We start from the raw sequence: 14,009 nt of genomic DNA on the forward strand, positions 1-14,009 counted from the left end.
GTGTGTGTGTGTGTGTGTGTGTGTGTGTGTGTGTGTGTGTGTGTGTGTGTGTGTGTGTGTGTGTGTGTGTGTGTGTGACGTGGATGGGTGTCAGTAACTGGCAGCCACATGAGCTTTGAAGTTGTGTCCTCATAGCCTTTAAATGTCAAATTAAACCATGTGACAAGGATGTTGCACTATATACATGCTGGCAATGTTTACTTTTGTTTTGATTCAAACACACTGGAAGTTTTTTTTTTTAAAAGATGCATCTACATTTAAAAGCACTCTTTACTGAATTTAAAAAAATGCACAGAGCTACTTTTTGTTGTGCAGTTATTTTCTACAGAAGCCATCGGAGTGCAGATAATAAGAGAATGTATGGGCATGAAGGGAATCTGCCCTTAAGGCTCAAGCTCTAGCACCTTCTGCCTCAGAGCCCACCTGTCTGTCAAGTCACACAACAGATATCTGTTAACAGGAAGCAGATGGAGAGTCACACAGGCTCCTGCTTGGGGCACAGATGACCCATTACCTGCATCATGCAACACAGGCACTGATGTTTCACATGTTTGAGTCAAATAAACGCAATGGTCCATTGGGGTACTTTGTGGTCAGACATAACCCTGATTTCACCTTCTGTGGAGTGAAAAGTACAGCAATCTTTTTTTGTGGCTCTGTGTTGGAAACAAGCATGCTATTTCATCTCTTTACTTGAGACATGAGTCCAGTTAAGCTCCTTAATCGCTCCTAATAAGCTTAAAGGTGACCACTGTTGATATGGTTACTGCTGTGATAATTTAACCTCAAAGAGACGGACTCAGATTCAGTTCCATTTCTTAAGTGAAATCACCACCCCGTCCACCTTTTGATGCTTAAGTAAAACTCAAAAGCTGAGTGTTGGTGGCTAAACAGAGAGCGCTCCTGTAATGTTGATGGAGCAGCAGTGGAAGGTGCGTCACTGCAACTCAGGTAGAAATGCCTTAAGCTCTTTTAACTATGTATTACAGAGCCTGAGCTCTAATCTGCCGGATGTTCTAAGCTGTTCAGAATACAGAACAGGTTTTAAAGCACATCTAGTTATAGAGATCAGAACTTCAATTCATCATAATTGTCACTGTGACACAGAGAGGTGTTCTTTTGTGAATGGTTTGGCTGCATTGTTATGCTGAATGCATTGCAGTCTGGGCGGCGTCTACAGGGAGGCATTGTGCGATCACGTAAAAGGTAAAGAAAACATGCCGAACCCTCTGTGACATGAGACATTAAAGCCACTGAAAACTTTTGTGTGCTGTCTCTCTTCATAAACCAAATGAAGGCTTGTACTAATACAGAGAAAAGTAGTCCCTCACTAGAATCAAAGCTTCCTTAAGCTTACAAAACCCCTGAAAGATATAAACGCTGTGAAATCATACACATGTCTGAGGAAGATCACTATTTGAGTGTGTTGGAGCTTTTCTGCTGTTTTCTTATAGACTTCTTTTTGTATCCAGCGCCAACATTGTAAGTGAGGGCTTTTAATTTCACTCTTTATTATTTAAAACATGAATGATTTATTGACATTCACAACATTACCAGCCAGTTGAAGCACAGATAAGAAACTTTCATGCAGTTCATAAAGTGTTGTCTATTTACACTTTGCGTCCAGGAAGCAAAACATCCTGGTATTTTGTTGTTTAATAGTCACGCTTATACAATTTGTTTCTTTTATATGTTAATGCTAAACATTTCTGGATCATGTGTTATCAGATTTCTTTTAAAATTCTCAAATTTCATAATTAATGCTGGGTGAGCTTCAAAAATAAGGAACTGATCAGAATCAGTACTTGATTACTTGCTCTTATGTGATCTTTGCTATTTTGGGTTTAAGATCAAGTGCAAACAGTCAGATATTGCTCATCCATATCCTTTTGTTCTTCCTAATCACATGTTGTGCTGAGTACACACACCTTATCAATGCATTTAAAACCGGATGGACATGGCAAAAATACCACTAACTGATTATATAAGTCTGCTGGCACGCTGATAAAGTAACACCCAGTGGGTGCTGCAGAACATTTTAAAACAAACTGTACCCAAACACTTGTGCCGATTGTTTGGTTATCTTTAGACGCTCAGTTGCATCTGCCACACTTCTCACATTTTTTTTCTCTTCATCCAAATCTCCATTAAAGTCGCCCTCGTAGTTCTTGCATAAGCATTGCAAATTTTACAGAATCCTTTAAAGTTTTTTCTTTCTTTCTTTCTTTCTTTCTTTCTTTCTTTCTTTCTTTCTTTCTTTCTTTCTTTCTTTCCTTTTTTTAAAGAAAGAAGACTTAGTTTACATCACATCGCAGATGCCCATGAAGCAGGATAAAAAAAAAACTAGTTCCACTTGTACTTTTGGTCATTTTGTGTATTCGTTAGTGTTGGTGTCTCTGCACTGGTCATTCAGCCTCCAGACCTCTTAATGGCTGCATACATCTCTTTTTTTTGTCACTTACCTATGGATAAAACAAGAGTTTAAATGCTGCTTGATAATGTTGCTTTACAGGTGGCAGCTACCTAGCAACTGCTCACCCACAGGTAATTCAGGTGCCATATAGGTATTGACCGCTGAGCTTTTAAGTTAATACAGAGGAAATGAAAAATTGATGAGCTGTTGTGTGGCCCTCTGTTCCTCCCATTCATATACTGTTCTCACTGCACTGCATTGAGTCAAAAGGAAGAGTTGTTGTTACTGCGTCTAAAATGCTGATCGTTGCATGGATTAATGAGCTTGGAGGTTCAGCACCTCACAAGTGACTGCAACAGCACACCGAGCTACTTAGTAACTGATAGGAATGAGTTCACTGAGGCACATATCCTTTTTGGTGATCCTTTGTAAAGGGCATATGTTGCACAATACCTGATCTTATTCAAGGGCAGCACTTTCCAGCAGTTCTCTCCAACCTTGCCCCCTCAGCGTCTCAGGCACTTTTATACGCTTGGTTCATTTTTAAACATAAACCAACACAGTTTCTGTTATCGTGCAGTGTTTTTATGAGGGCTGTTATTAATGGAAGGCTGGCCTTAGCACCCACAACCAATTAATACCAGGTCCTCAGATGCATAAATACGGGCTGAAAGACCGTTTTCTGCTGATTAAGAGAAACCAGATCTTTAAAGTTGGTGCACCCTGGAGGTTTTATTGATGGTCACAAACTGTTTAAGAGGATTTTTTTTCCTCAGCTAATGCTTCTTCTAAAACAAATAAAACTTAATGCTGTTGAAGCATGTAGATTGGGCTGTTATTAACCATTTCTTTAGTGGTTTTTACCCATTATAAACTGGTAGTTTTCATACAGAAAACTACAGAATGCTCACACAGGCTAGCTTGTCCAGTATTTTTCCAGATATAAACAATGAATTCATTAAAACATGCACAACTAATGAATTGATATTGAAAATAACCTCCTGTTGTTTCAGTGCTTTATTCCTTTTGCCGCTAGTAAACATAGTTCCTGTGTCTAGGTGCAAAAAAAAGGAGGGTAGATTGTACATCAGCCGAGTTGTAGTAAGACCTGGAAACATTACTGAAGCAGTGAAACTGGGCTCTTGATGTAGTGTTTACGTTTTAGCTCAGAGTTTTAATACTCATATCGAAGTAGCAGATTAAATTAAAGCTGTAAAACCTTATTAATGTCTTGCTACTGTGTCCGTATAGTTGTGAGGCTAAACAAAAAGGCATAAATCTAGTTTGGCACGCCCCAAGATTTCTGTTGCCCCGCCCCCGTCCCCTGCCCCCTCTCTCACTCATGCTAGCCTGGGTTTCATAGTATAAGCCTGGCTGTGTAACTTTTATCTGAATATGGCTAGTGTTCACTGACAAGCCATGGGCTTCCTATCAGCTCTACTGTAGCCAACATCAACATGGTCTTTCCTTGTAAGGCCCAAAGTGCACCCAAAATCAGCTTATCAGGGCGAGCCAATGTTCTGTGAGTAGAAAGTTAAGAAGGCGCACAGTGATAGCCTACATGTACACATGGCATAACGTCATTTTGATGTGGGGCCCGCTGTTTGTTGGTTTTTTTTCCTTTACTGAGCACGTTGGTCACCTGTGAAATTTGTACTGTACTGAATGTGCACGTCTTGGTGATTGCTCTGCAAGATACAGCTTGTCTGTATCATTCAGAATACTGACAGCACTGTGCCTAGATAGCAGTGTCTCATTGGCTGCTGTTGATAACAGGTTAGTGAGGGTGGATACTGTAGCTGCAAGCAGAGGCAGCATGAGGCTCTTTGTTTAGGGGCTTTGAGCCCAGGGCCATTGGGTGTGTTTGTGTGTTTACACTGGAAACCATAGTTCTTGTGTAGGTATAAAGGTGAGCGTGTGTGGGGGTTTTTTTCTATTTGCTTGATGGACTGGTTACTGTACCGTGGACCTGTCACTCACCTAATCCATACACAAGGAGACTGCTTATTGATGCTTTCTTAGACATAAGACCCACACACTGGAGAGATTACATCTCTCAGAAGGCTTGGGAACACCTCGGTGTTTCCCCCCGGAAACATTAGAGGTGGTGGGCGAAGAGAGGGAGGTCTGGGCGTCTCCTGCTCAGATTGATGCCCAATAACCCAGATCCAAAAATGGATGGATGGATGGTCACAGAAGCATCTCTTGCCTCTCTCCCAATGGCATACATTAACTAATACAAATTTAATATGTTACAATTTAATTAATCATTTTAACTGATAATTACGGAAGCAACAAATCTAGCTAATTCACTGCCAGCGCTCTTAAAACTCAGAGTATTTTAGACTGGGACCTGTTCTGTGTTTTTGTACAACAGTTTGTACTATTCCCTTTACAAACCAGCATAATTCATTTCTGACCAGTTAATGAAGCAGTTACTTACAGTGTTTATTGTTCAGCTGTAAGTTGGCTGTTTTTTTAAACCAGAAAAAGCTGTTTCTTCACGCTCAGTTATGCACTGCAGTCTCATATTTGTCCTTTTTATGTTGGCTAGTCTTCCAGTAGCATGCAGGGAGTAGTACACTCAGTGGTTTTGAAATCCTCAGGTTTTTGGCAGTTTCCCACTTTAGATAAAATAATTTTTATCTTTTAGGAATCTTTTCAGTATTTATGTCAACATTCATGATAAATGAAACATAAAACTTTTCATTTATCATTTCAAGGTGTAGTAACAGAAGGGAAATCAAGCTCAAATGCACACATTACATGTGAAATGCATTCAGAGATAGGTCACACAATCTTATTGTTACCAATTACTCAGTTTTGGTAACAATGTAAACAGTAATAATCAACAATAATGCTTTTACAATAACCACAGACTCCGTAGGTTTTGATTAACACAAAGGATAATAGATAAGATTATATTAATGTCTTGAGATGTACAAAAATGATACTCTTTTCAGTTATTATATGTACCTCTGCCAGACACAGACTGGAAACACCAAGCGGAAAGAACAGATTAGAAACTGGTTTTCCGTCCTCGAGATGTAGCGATAGAGCTAGTGAAATTTACGTGCTAAAATGTGCCACTGGCAAAGGCTCTGTATCTGCTGAGTCATTGCTTTTATTATTTTTCCTCAGTGAATCAATTCTTCATGTGAGAGATTTCAGTAAGTAGTCCAGGTTTGTTTAAAGTTTTCCAACTTCCAGTAATAGTGCTCTGGTAACCCATATTTTATACAATCACTTGCTCCGCTTCACGTTTTTCACGTGCGGCTCAATGGAAAGCTTGTTTCTTGGTATTGGGTTTATCCCGTGAGATCCCTTTAAAATGACACCGGTATCTGCTCCTCTAAAGGAATCTTTTGTGTTTACAGTAATCACATTGTCTTGAGCATGAGTATATTTTCCCTCTTATCTTCTGTGCTTTGAATACATATCCGATTGTTCAGTCTGACGTCACTAGCCGTGTCTGGGCCTAAACTCCGCTGCAGGTCCATATATCAAACGATCACTATGGCATTACTGAGAGTTGAAAAACTGTCTAAAGTCTTTCATCTTTAATAAAATGATCAGCGTTCTGCTCTACCAGGTGTAACAATTGAGTTTAACATCCAGGCATCCATGAAAACGGAATTTATGACATTTAACGGAGTTAGAAGTTAGCAGGGAGTTAGCTCGCTAGCTTCTATCTAAATACAATATAGCATGTCCTGACTGCGGGGTTTTGGAAACAAATTAAAACGTACAGCTCTGTTATCACTTCCAGCATAAATGAAGACAGAAAACTAAACAGCAGTGACGTTTGTAGGGTTACTGAAGTTGGGCTAGCTGGTATATAATGATGTGCTACGTGACCGCTAGCGACACAGCTATGTTAGCATAATATAAACAAGCTAACTTTTTTTTCCACTCGATAAAAGTTAACGTGAGTGTTGTCAGTGGTCAGGAACAAATGTAATCGCATGGCAGGATGCTGTAAAAGGACCAAACTTCAGCCAGGAGAACAACTGAGATAATCCATCCACATATGAGGTTAGTCATTCATATACTGCTGCATGGGCTGGGCTGTAGTTACATCCTAAGGTTTTAAAAACTGAGCTTAAATAAATGATTAGTGGTAATAAAAGCCGAGGGAGGTCAACAGTGATCACTGACTGTTTTAGGAGCTTTTTGAGATCAAATAGAAGAAAATGCATAACATTAAACATGTTAACAACACAAAAGCCATATTAAACGCAGACTACTTTAGACCCGGAAGTAGGATTCGTCGCGTCATCACTGAACAACCTGATTGATGGGCCGCAACATTAAAGCTGCTGACAGGTGAAGTCAATAATATTGATCATCTCCTTACAATGCAATGTTCTTTTGGGAAACCTTGACTTCTGCCATGCATGAGGATGATGCTTTAACATAAACCATCTAGCTAAACATTATATCCCAAGCAACCTCCCCCAACCCCTGGGACAGCTCTCCCTGACGGCTTCAACCTCACCCAGCAGGACAATATGCTCCGACCTGCCAAAGCTGCTCAGGTCAAAGAGCCTAAAGCTTAATGAATGCTTCTGCACTGATTCTGCATACTGTCTCTATTGCTTCTCAGTCATCCAGGTCATTGCAGTCTTAAGCGCTTAAGTTGAAAGAAACTGGACTTCTCTTTTAGTTTTTGCAGATAGCCAACTATCATCCACCAGTAACGCAGTCTTGAGATCCGTTCTCAGGTGTTTGACTCACACTTTGACCTTTTAATAACGTATTATGATAGCAAGGTGTTGGTAATATCTAACAGAATTCACACCTTGGCTCATGATGACTCAAGGTTACAGGTAGGTCAGAGGAATGCGTAGAAGGAAACATTGGTACTGAACAGGTCGATCGTAGTCGTTGCAAGTCTCCTTGAGGTGGCCTCTGGTTATATTTCTAGGTAGGTGTAGAGTGCAATCTATACCTAAGGTGTGGAAGTATAACGCAGGAGTATAAATCCTGCCTAACGTGTTGGCCTCACCTCTATACAATCCAGTGTTGACATTCTATGTTTCTGTGTTCATTACCCAATATGGGTCAGAGCTCTTAAGGGAAGTTCCTGTGTCAGGCAGATTGTATTAATATGTCTTGTCAGTGTATTCCAGTGATGCTCGTGTGCTTTTGTTGAACTAGATTAGAACTAGCCAGTGTGCGCCCAGATTAGCCTCTTTTTTTTTTTTTTTTTTTTGTAGCTGCATATCGAAACTGGTCCCAAGTTAATTTGTATCACTTTTTAAAGTGTCTGCGCATGACACTGTGCAGCAACTGCAATTATGCAGGTTAACTGCATGAGATACTTTGTAACATGGGCTTGCAAAAATCTTGGTCACGATCTGTGTCAGGTGGAACGAGATCTGTTTCTTTAGATAATGTCCCATAAAGACAAAATATACTTTGTCATAACTCTGGTTGGGAATTATTCATCAGATTGATGACCATCCTGGGTGTCCTGTGATATATTTTCTGGTCCATATTTTCCTCTCCTGGCCAAAGTTCTGGTTTAAAAATGGCAGCCGGCTTGTCTCACATTACTAGGAATGCTGTTTTGCTCTAAGATACTCTTCAAATGCCACTAGTGTCCATTCCTGTTGAAAGGGATTTTCTGTCATCCACCACCAAGTGCTTGCTCATAGGAGGAACACCTGGTCTCTGGGGATCTCTCATTAATATTTGTAAGGTCTTTCTTTACCTTAAATATAAACACAACAATAATTTCTGTAATCTTTTTCTGAACTTTTTGGCTGTTTCAGTACAAACTTTATCTCACGATTATTAACATTCGCCAAAGATATAATAAGAACAGTATACAGGGGCTTTCAGAAAAATAAACCCAGCAGTAGCTCCACTCTGGAAAATGTCTTTCCTTCTCGATATTTTCAGTATTGACAGTGTTTCAGTTTACAGCCGTTCCTTTGGTGGTGAATTTAGTCACCCTCCAGCTTGGGCCCCAAAGAGGCCTGGGTCTTGCTTCCTAAACAAACTAAAGACCTCAAGCTTTAAAAGCTGTTGGGGCTCCGAGGCCACAGTTGGTAAGGGAAAGAGGCTGCTTCACGAGGTCACCCCTTGGCGTTTCTGAACTGACCGTGTGTCTTTGAGTGTGCAGGACTGAGGTGTCAGGGGTGTAAATGTGCCCTAAGTTGTTACGTGAGGTTTGGCATGAATTGGCCAATGTGGTGTACAGTAATGGCTCTCTCTGTCTTAGAGCCTGGCACCTTTCAATACTGATCAGCAAACACTGTAATTTGTTTTCTCAATCCCCCTCCTCCAGATGGAACTGGTAGTGCTATTTTAAATCCCATTTATCTCTAAGCTATGTGGGTTTCTAAAGTTGGTGCTCACATTCAGGCTTAGGTATGAGTGTGTTGGACACAGTTGAACAGCTAGTCAAGGATTCATAAATCTTTCATACTGTTAGCTTCCCGTTATACGGCACCACTTGCATACCGTCACTTTGTAAACTGTATCCGGTGCTAGTTGCCAGTGGCACTTGATAGCAGACCCGTGTTTTAAGTGTAACACTATGCTTCTGAACCTCCTGCAGCCAGACTTAAAGTGGACCAAACATACCATCTGTACACAGCATGTGCTTCATATTTTGCTTCACTTTGTCAAACATTTGTCAGGTATAAGATATCAGTAAGACATTTGGAATTTCAGGTGATATCTGAGGGTTTTTATCAGCTTTAACATCACAAAAACTAATAATAAAAAAGAGAAACATCCTGGGATGAAAGCACCTTTGCTCTGCTTTGCTGCACAGCCCGGGGTCATAACTTTAAAGGGCTTTACTCCAACACCCTCTCGGGTGATCTCTGTCAAATGGGTTTTCCAAGAAAGCTTAGCATATTGTCTCGCTTGGAGTTGGTGTGCGTGGAGTGTTTTTGCATTAGAGCTTTTTTTTTTTGTTTTATCCAGAGAAAATTATTCTTGATGGGTACTCCTTGTGATTGTCCTGGGGGAGTCACGTGATGCAATAAATGTCAGGTAGTGTGAATAAATCATGACCAAGGCAGGGGTAAAAATATGTGTATTAATGCTTAATGAGTTACAAAGATTTTACACAACATCCATAAGAATTACTTGGAGCTTGCCAGGTTCTGAATAATCCCTTTATCTCTTCCAGCATGACAATTGATTGTCTTCACCAAGAAAACATCAGTAGACTGTTGGGCAGCTCACACTCTGTGAAAGAGGTGCTGCATGTCCAAACCTGTTGACCCCTTAATTAATGATTTACTAACCTTTATACCTGCAGAGTTCATGCATTATTTCTAGTAGGACCTTCTACAACCTGGCAACTCGAACACCGTTTCTATGAATAAACGGTGAATGGATAATTACTCATTAATCACAGGAAATCGATTAGTCACAGCTTATAAACTCTTTCAAAGTGAAATCAAACAATCTTTAAGGTAATTTTCTTGTACTTGCATCCAATATTAAGCAACTTAAGATGTCATTTTTATAATCCATGCTGAATAGTTGGGAGGAGTTGGCTTGATTAGGTTTAAACAAGGCATAGAATCGGGCAGGTTCGCATAATGTTATAACAGTGTTGTCAATTTCTGTGAAAACGTTACTGTAAAAACTGGTTTAAGGAATACACCCTGGAGTAACGAGCCTTTAAAGCCTGTCAGATATGTATTGTCATGAACTTGCTGAAGCCTGTAGTGTGTCAGTTACAGCCTGGTTATAATTATTGCAAATGTTTTTGAGCAATTACTGCTGAGAGAATTCCTGTAATGAGAACCAAGGGTTTGGTGGGAACATCCAATGTGGTTGGAGCTTCACTCAATTTTAGGTATTGTGTGAAGATTATCTGCAGCATTTGATTTTCCAAATGAAGATGCGTGCAGGAGCATTTTTGGAGTTTTTGGATGGAAATCACCAGAAATTATTTTTGTGCTTTTTAGTTTTAGCACTCATATTAAAAAGGCCAAAAGTGGAATTTGAACGCAGTCAAAAATAATGATGTAAACTTTGTTTGTCATATTTCTGTCGTCCCAAGAGGCACAAAAGCAAAGTACTGTTAAAAAGAATGATAGAAGCTGTAACTGAGAGCCTCCCTGTCATGAGATGTACTCGTACAGATAATTGTTTTTGACTGCCACAGTTGTGTGGCCAGTTGGCTCGGTTTAATCAGGTTTCAAAGCCCACAGATTCGCCTTGGCTCTTTGTAGGTAGAAGATGTATCTTTGATGGCTTAGGACAGGCTGTCGAGTCTACAGCAGTTTACAATAATAGCCTGCCTGTAACCACAATGCAAGTACACAAGTTTTAGTTACCTTTCTTAAACTCCTCAAGTACTTTAATCTGTACACCTTGCTAGTACCAGGTTGGACCTCCTTTATTTAGCCTTCAAAATTGCTTTAATTTATTGTGGCATAAATTCAACAAACATATTGATGTTATGTGGAAACATATTGGGCCATATGGACACATTAGCATCACTCAGTTCCAACCATGCCACCTTTTCTCCATACCTTGGTTGTAAAGAGTGGTTATTGGTGTTGTGTTGTGTTGTATTTGTGCTGTTCCTGTCCTATGAGTTTAAAGCAGTGTGGGCTTTCTTTTGCCACTAACTTGATATTTTCTTTTTTTCTGGCCATTCTCTTAACCCTGGGGATGACTGTGTGTGAACTCAAGTCCTTTTCCTGATAAAGACTCTCATGTCATTATGAACAGTACAAAAAGCTTAAAAAAAAGAAAAGAATTTGTGTGACCCATAAGTAAACCTTTTCTACTCTTTTAGTCTCATTTGGAGTCATCGAGTTGAACTATTTGGCTTTATTTTTAAGGCAGTTCTCTTCCAAGTTGCAACCTTCAGGCATCTTGTGATCTTTCAGTGATTCAATGTGTTTCCTGTGGAGGACAAAGTGTTTGTTCCTTTTACACTCATCATACTATTAGACAGAACAGCTATTATATTGTGCACTGTGGCATTTCCAAACATCCTTTCCTTGCAGAGTTATTTCATCTGATAGGAGTCAGAGTGTCCATCCATCTGTTTTGTCTTGACCTGAGATTGCTCAGATATCGACTGAAAGGTGTTACAGCTCAAAATGATCCTCAGGTTACTGCATAAACACCAGCCAAGTTCACAAGCCATGAACATGTCGTCGTTTAAGAACTACTGATCGTCCATATTCACATTTACTGTGCTGGCATTTTCAAAAGTTTCTAATTGAAGTTTAAGGAACTACTTACTTACAAGCTGCCAACAGAAAATGACAGAGCCAATCAAAGATGTAACGTGCAAGGAAAAGTTCCCCATCTCTGTAACTGCGTGATGCAATGCTCAGCCTAAAGGGCAAGAGGACTAACCCTTTAAAAGAAGTCTCAGAGAAGGTGCAGGATGGTACTATATATGCAGAGCAGTTTCTAGAAGACTGACGTTTTAATGAGTTACTAAAAGCAAACACCAGATAGATTAAGAGATGTCAAGAATAACAAAGTCAACAGGCGATAAAAGATCTCCCAGCTTGCAAACAAACATAGCCTTGTAGTAGAGGTAGAGGTCGAATCGACCAAGTCGGTATCCTATAAACCAAATCCAACCAATAAGGTGAACTCAATTCGGCTCAGTATTTTTTTTTATTTATTTTTTTATTTAATCTCTCCAAAAACTGCTACTGGTAATAGTATATGTTACACTTGGGTCTTAATTGTGACCACTTGGGGAAATTAATTGCCCACCGCTGCTATAAACAGTGTCACCACATGTAAAAGTAGTTTTTCCAACTATAAAGTGAAATGCATAAAATTTTATAAGATAACAGTATCAGTGTCAAAATTAACCCTAAAATGCAATATGATGTTGAAAGTGTCTGAGCAGCACTGGCAAAGACTTTATGACAGGCTGCTTTTCATGATTAAAACACATAAGAGATAGTGTAATCCTGTATCTAATTAGCGGGCACCACAAGTCGATTCAGGCTCTCAGAAGGAGAGCAGCAGTCAGAGGCTGGTTTGACTCCCCAATCCTTATGAGATTAATGGCTAACCTCCCTCTGCCCGCTCCATTTACAGACCATGTCAGGTTTTCTTGGAAAGAGCACACTGCTGCTTCAGTTCTCACCTGCAAACATCTAAATGTCACCCTGTGCCAGTGCAGGTGCCTACGTGCGTGTTTATACAAACTGTATGTCAGTCAAGGGGAGGGCATGTCAGTTTCAGTGCTGTGAGGTCAGACTTTTTTCCCACGTTGCCTTTGACCTTAATCCTCACTTTTGGCAAGTCGGTCATCACAGTCTCCGATGGACACTAGTTTGTTAATTCTGCAACTGCGCAGGTTCTCCTCCTGTCGTTAAAGGATCAAGACGAACTCTGGTTTTTATCTGCTGGGCTCCTCACTGTCAGCGTCACAGGACACAGGAGTTATTGCCTGTTAGCGTCACTTTAAATAATAACTTAATGACAGGAAGAGGAGGGAAAACTTGCCTTAGTCCCAAAGCGGGTTTACACAGAGTTTAAGATAAGATAGGATACACATTATTTGTCCCAGAGTTGGGAAATTCCTTTGTTACCGCAGTTTAAATTGACTTAACCACAACAAATATAAAATAAAGAGTATGTAGCTTAATTAAATTGAATACAATATGATCAAAATATTATATCAATAAGGTGAACTACTGTTATAGCTACTACTATTCTTATTATTCTACAACTGAACTTTTCTACTAATTATCAGTTGATCTTTCCCTTCTTTTAACTGATGAGTTATTTGTTTGGTTTACAAATTTAAATAGTTAGCGCTAGAAAATCGCAGATTGCAATTTGTTCTTGCGCCAACATATTAAAACCCAAATTCTTCCAGTTAAACTTTAATTTCTTGACAGAAAACAACAAAAAAAATCATGTTAAAATATAGAGCTAGCAATTATTTGGCAAGAGATTATGTTTAACTTATGAAACAACATGGAACTTTTCATGCATGGCTAAAGCCTGCTAGTACTGGAGCTAATGGAGGAAAGCAATTGTACACAAACTAGCAGCCGTTTAGCTGAGGGTGCAGCAGTTGATGCTATCTTGCAGTGTTTAATGAAGGAATAAACCACAAGGGAATGGAACTAACATACTGTTAGCATGGCTTTTTATACAAAAATTTTATCCAAATTTTATCTAAAATATGTTAAAATTTAAAAACAAAATGAATCATTTTGTTTTTCTTTTTGGGAAGTCGAAAGCTAGACTTCTATTTAAGCGTGCTGATTGGTTGCTTAAGGACGAGACACGCCCTCAATGTCACTCATTTCCAAACAATAATTATATTGGACAAAGGAAGCTGTCTAGAAAGAGGGTGACTATGTAGCTGCCAGGCAGGGAGAAAAGACGATGTCCACAGAGGAGATTCATGGATGGAGTAAAGGAGGACATACAGAGGGTTGGTGTGACACATCATCTGCTGTGGTGACCCCTAAAGGGAGCAGCTGAAGAGCAGCAGTTCAAGAAGATTAATCATGCAGCATTTAAAACCAGTGGGTGATGTTAGAATCCATTGTTTACTACAGGGTTTGGTAATGGCTTACTGCATTACCTAATTAAAAGTAACCATTATTATTACACTGTG

The 14,009-nt window shown here is 39.6% G+C and overlaps 1 protein-coding gene across 3 annotated transcripts in view; it reads left to right on the top strand.

Moving 5' to 3' along the window:
• Positions 1–14,009, top strand: part of wnk4a (WNK lysine deficient protein kinase 4a) — a 48,798-nt gene that overhangs the window by 2,587 nt on the left and 32,202 nt on the right. The window lies entirely within an intron of this gene.

The sequence above is a fragment of the Haplochromis burtoni genome, unplaced genomic scaffold, assembly GCF_018398535.1.
Source record: "Haplochromis burtoni strain Fernald_Lab_line unplaced genomic scaffold, NCSU_Asbu1 Contig_6, whole genome shotgun sequence".
Lineage (NCBI taxonomy): Eukaryota > Metazoa > Chordata > Actinopteri > Cichliformes > Cichlidae > Haplochromis > Haplochromis burtoni.